Here is a 5,255-nt window from a genome sequence, read left to right on the forward strand (position 1 = left end):
CATAGACTGCTGAGTTCATCTTACACACACTTTGCAAAGAATTCCTCACTTCAAGTCTAAGGTCTTGCCTGGTCATATCTTAAGACTTTCATCCGGACACTGTGAACTAAAGGCGAGTTCACTGCGAGAAATATCCACGCACGCCTCCGTGGAACAAACTTCTTGCATTTGGGATTCAACCGAGGAATCTCGAAGCCGCAACAACAGAGACTTTTGCAGCCCCAGGCTCTCGAGGACGAGAGAAACGTGGACTGCAATCCCCATTTCCAGACGGACGTACCGAGCCTTTGGAACTGGATCTCCCTCTTCATCTCACACAGTAGGCACTGGGCATAGCTTATGTACTGAGATAGATGTGTTTTTGAACTATGACTTGAGTTATTTTTCATGTGCACATGTTTATTTGCATTTCTCCTGCTTCTCTGTCTATCCTTCTTCTTAGCTTAGGTTCCCCTCTGCTAACCCATTCTGTATTACTGGCTACTAAGCCTAGCGACCCCGCTTGTGGCGTTCGCACGGAATAGTTCAAGTATTGATTTAACCATCAGTATTCGGAGCTCTCCGAGGACCGTCATAGCGCGGCCGTTTCGCTGACTAGTCCAGCAATACCCGCGCTGCGCCCCTTTGTTGTAACGGGCCATAGCGGGCCCTAGGTTAGCAACGCAACGCTAACCATTTGTTTACACAGACACGCATAGCCACTAGAGTTCCATCTCTCTTTCCCTTCTCTCTCTGTCTCTCTCCCTCTCTCTCGTTCTTTCACTCTCTCCCTTTCGAAATACTTGATTCTCAGAACCCTCCGAGCATTTCGGTACTCTTTTATACCCTTTGAGTGCATAATCTGTAGTAAACCATTCTCTGAATAGTCAACTCTGCTCGGAGCGCTCTGCAAGTTAGCCATTAGCCAAGTTGGACTTGCAGCGTCTACACAAGCACGCTGAAACCCCACTTCCTGTAGTTTTACAACTCGTAATGGCTGCGTAGACGGCAACGTCTCCAACGTGTTCTCATCTCGCGGCGTAAAATAGCACGAGCTTTGAGGGGACTATCGGCGTACCATTTTCAGCAAATAGGCAAAACGGCGGACATGGGGACGCGCTTCGCGGTTAGTCACATGACCCGAAAACTTTTAAAAAGACCACACGCGACCATAATATACATACCACCGCTCATATCCCAGCCCAGCCCCGCGATCCTTATAGGAAACAGCGGTAGGTACTAAATTATCTCCACTGTGTTGTTGTTGTTGTGTAATGTTGTGATCTTGTTGTGTAATGTTGTGGTGTGTGTACTACAATAAACACATACACTCGCATGTAGAGGGACATTCTCCATCCCCGTGCATGCATTATTATTAAATACAAAACTGCTAATATTGGCTAACTAGTCATGTCAACAGTCTTGCATAGCATCAAAAGGGATCATAAATCACATTTACAGCCCCGTCATTGCGAACAGTAAACCTTATACTGAGTGTCAAGTGATAAGTGATAAGATGGTGTCGTGTTCCAAGCACCCTTGTGTCTTATACATGTTTTGACCACCTGTTTGTTGTTGTACAGAACTGGTACTGCCTAATGCTAGCCAGAATGCCATATGAGTATTGAATTAAATGAGATCTACACGATTGATTTTACAGCTTAATCATGTTGGCATCGTTTTCTAAACTTGAATGGGAAAGGGGCAATGCAATGTAGCCTAATAAGACAATGTAATAAGCCTGCCAACCTAAAGCCTAAAATGTAATCTATAACCTAATGATATACACTCCAGTAGTGAACTATTTGTAAATTGACCAATTACTACAGTAGTACAAAACAACAATATACTGTGCAGTATCACAACTACACATAGGCTAGGCCTACATTTTCACACAGTCACCAGCTCTGGAAGNTACTGTATTGTGTGTCAGTGCGTTGCGGTCTGTGTTCTACAACAATTGTGTTGCATTTTATTTATTGTCGTATTGTGTATTTAGTGTGTTGAATTGTGTACTACATGATGTTACATGTGTGACAGTGTAGATTTTGTTAGTATTGTGTTTACCCTGTTGTGTGCAGTGCTTGGTTTCACATTTTGTTTTGATTTTTGCTTGCATGTGAATTTCCATTTGATAACCGACTAGCTTTTTCCTGGGGAGGAGACAGTGACCAGCTGATTGTACTGATTGCAAACAATGATCTGACTTGGCTGCGATTTTTCAGTGGTTTGCGGTGCACTTACTTCTGCTGTGAAATGCTTGTTTGCTGTGTCTTGTAATTGGGGTGCTGTGTTTACACTTGCAGGTGCCAAGGATCGAATCGGACAATGTCAAAGCGATTCCATTACTAACTCTACGACACAGGTTGGTAGGCTCAATGTGCTACTTAGGTGTGGCTACTTTCTTTTATAGGGATCCAGAGAGAAAACCAGATGCGACCAGCCAGAGGAGAGACAGCACGGCAGAGAGGTCACAGCAGAGCAGGTGGAACAGAACGGAGGGCACGCCATCGGATTGTGGTTTCCACACAGTGTACGCAACGCTCTCAATCCTGAAGCTGGGTCGTGGTTAAGCCACACCCAGGCAACGCAAGTACACTTTTGAAATAGTTAACATACTACTAAAAATTATGCTGGCTGTGAAGGCTCTTCCCACTGCTGAGACTCTTTCTCTTTCTTTCCACATCGGAGGCATCGGCCAGTGCCAGTGAAGTAAGGAGGAGGAACCGACTGCTGGAAGGGACGGTAATCGGGGTATGTTGTGATAAGTTCACTACTTCTGCTGCTGACCCCCTTGCTGCTTCTGCAGCTGACTCGCTTGCTGCCTCTACTGATGCTTCCCTCGCTAGCTGCTGCTGGGTGTTCGTTCGCTGCTCTTGTTGCTTGCACTCTATTTGCACAAACTGGGGTTTTAATTTGGGACTTGATTGGACTGCCATTTTAGCATTGGAAATTTAGGTGCATCTAACATTGAAGGTTTCCGCTTCAATAATGAATTGTTGCAAGTTAAATTGTAACTTGTAATAGTGAATTATTGAAGAGGGAACTTTGTTTGTCAGCTCGCTACTCTTCACCACACCTGCAACTTTGTCTGGTCACAGACAAACGCAAAGAAAAGAAGGAAACCAATGTGACATGTTGTGTAAGATGTAGCAGTGAGCAAGACTAATTCCTTGTAAACAGTAGTGTTCTTTACCTAAAATTTATTTTTTATTTAGATTTTGATTCCAAGTACAATTTAACCACTCTCTCCCCCTACCTCTGCACGGCTACTTTCTCTGCAGCTGGAGCAGAAGCAGCAACAGAAGTAGCAGAAGGTGTGTGTCTGGCTGTGGCAGTCCACCCATCAGGTCCTGAAGGAGACCAGGGAGTAAGCCAGAGGCTCCAGTATGCACAAACACAAGCCTGTTACGATTTGCCTGGGTTTTTTGTGAAGCACACAGCACAGTATAATGTGTAGTATCGTACAATGATTTTTTCAACCAAATAGTTAAAAAAACATGTTTGCATCATTTTTTTAAAAGTTCTCTATTTATGGAAAAACAATTGCATGCACAAAAAAATCAACAAGACACAGAAAGGGACAGCACCACTGAGAAACAACGTCGTAAAAAGCCTAACAACATTTAAGACATATAGAGATATTTATTATTAAAGAACAACTAAAACCAATGACTACTCAAACCACTTGTAAATTGACCAAAGCTCATGTCTTCATAAACTCCAAGTAGGAGTGAAGTGGCAGACATGAGATGCCTTTCACCAGCCCAAATTCTTTGCTAAACCAGCTTGAAACAGTAGTCACTTATAAAGGATCAGTCCACCATTTTTTTTTAAAAATATGCTGATTTTCAGATCTATTCTTCCAGTTAAATGCACTTAATTTATATATAATCTGTTCTATGACTCTGGTGATATCACTTCTTAGCATATATCATTGAACCAGATGGGACCTGGTGGGACCACTCAGTGTTTGATACCATCTGGTTCAATGAAACATGTTAAGAGGTACTGTTTTCAGACTATGAGAACGGCCCGTTGTAATTTGATTGTTCAAAAACAACTGCATTGTTTACTGCAAGAATTTTTGTCATGTAGTCATCCGGCCAAATTTGGCTTCTTCACAGGTCTACAGGGGAAGCCTAAATCCCGCCAGGAGGAGGAGGAGGAAGAGGAGGAGGAGGAGCAGGCAGGTTTTAAAAAATGGGTTGGGCCTTGGCATGCTTCCCTACACTTAGTTTTGAACCATTCATCCTCTATTAGTCAATTTAAGGTACATATGTATGGTTTTGGCATTGCTTGGACAATCTTGTCTGACTAGTTACACAAACAGCATGGAATACAACAATCAACAGTATGTGTGTACCGGTAGTATGATATATTTAAGTATATGTAAATATATTTAATATACTTTAAACCTTTCAAAAGCAGTATATAAAAATAAGTTATTTTGTCCAACAAGTTTTTGACAGCTCGAGAAAATGTTTGTGTTTGGTTCAGAGGGAATATTACTTTTAGGGTAAAATAGATTGTAATAGAGTTCGCAAGTAACCCAGAAGCATGTAGTTTTTCTTCCATGAACTGTGAGTAATTCTTGGATGTATTATAGTAATGATAAATTAGTGTTGCTATGGCTCTGCTAACAACTGCCATTCATTCAAAGCAGCTTGTTTTCCCTGCCACATACTCGGCCTGCTCATTTTGGGTGGGCGGGCCAGATGCTTTGACTGGATCTATCAGATACAGTATGAGTAACCCACCTGAAAGTCCGCCCATGGTGGTCCCATGCCAGGCGACCTGTAACCCTTCCTTCAGACAGGCTCCTTCTGTCAACGGTTGACCTTGTGTGTGATTGACTGAATGGGGGTTCATACATGAGGACATACAGTGCCGTGTGTATGTTTTTTGCCCCCCTACTGATATTTTACTTTTTTTGCGCATTTGGCACACTTAATGTTTTCTCTCGATTTGAAAGGCCTGGTAGCCTAATAATATGATTAATCACAGATACCTCCTCATTTAACAACGGGGGCAATTACTTTTTCACATAGGCTCGTGCAGGTTTTATTATTCTCTCAGCAAATGAAATGATCACTGAGAAACTAATGCATCTTATGTTTGCTTGGCTCATCCCTGTTAAATGGTTACATTTGTGTGTTGATCTGGAAATTTTAAGTGTGCCACATGTGCAAAAAAGTTTTCAAAAAATCAGTAGCACCCCGGGACTGTTTTGGCTGGTTAAACCCAAAGTTTTTCCCCGGCCCCTTTTCCAGCCG

General features: G+C 42.6%; 1 long non-coding RNA gene across 1 annotated transcript; it reads left to right on the forward strand.

Moving 5' to 3' along the window:
* The first annotated feature begins 1,141 nt into the window (after positions 1 to 1,141).
* Positions 1,142 to 4,170, forward strand: LOC134460208 (uncharacterized). The gene is made up of 4 exons (XR_010037017.1): positions 1,142 to 1,211; positions 2,393 to 2,733; positions 3,264 to 3,349; positions 4,107 to 4,170. It is a non-coding gene; the product is annotated as an uncharacterized LOC134460208 (long non-coding RNA).
* The last annotated feature ends 1,085 nt before the right edge of the window (positions 4,171 to 5,255 follow it).

Source organism: Engraulis encrasicolus, chromosome 12 (genome assembly GCF_034702125.1).
Source record: "Engraulis encrasicolus isolate BLACKSEA-1 chromosome 12, IST_EnEncr_1.0, whole genome shotgun sequence".
NCBI classification, from domain to species: domain Eukaryota; kingdom Metazoa; phylum Chordata; class Actinopteri; order Clupeiformes; family Engraulidae; genus Engraulis; species Engraulis encrasicolus.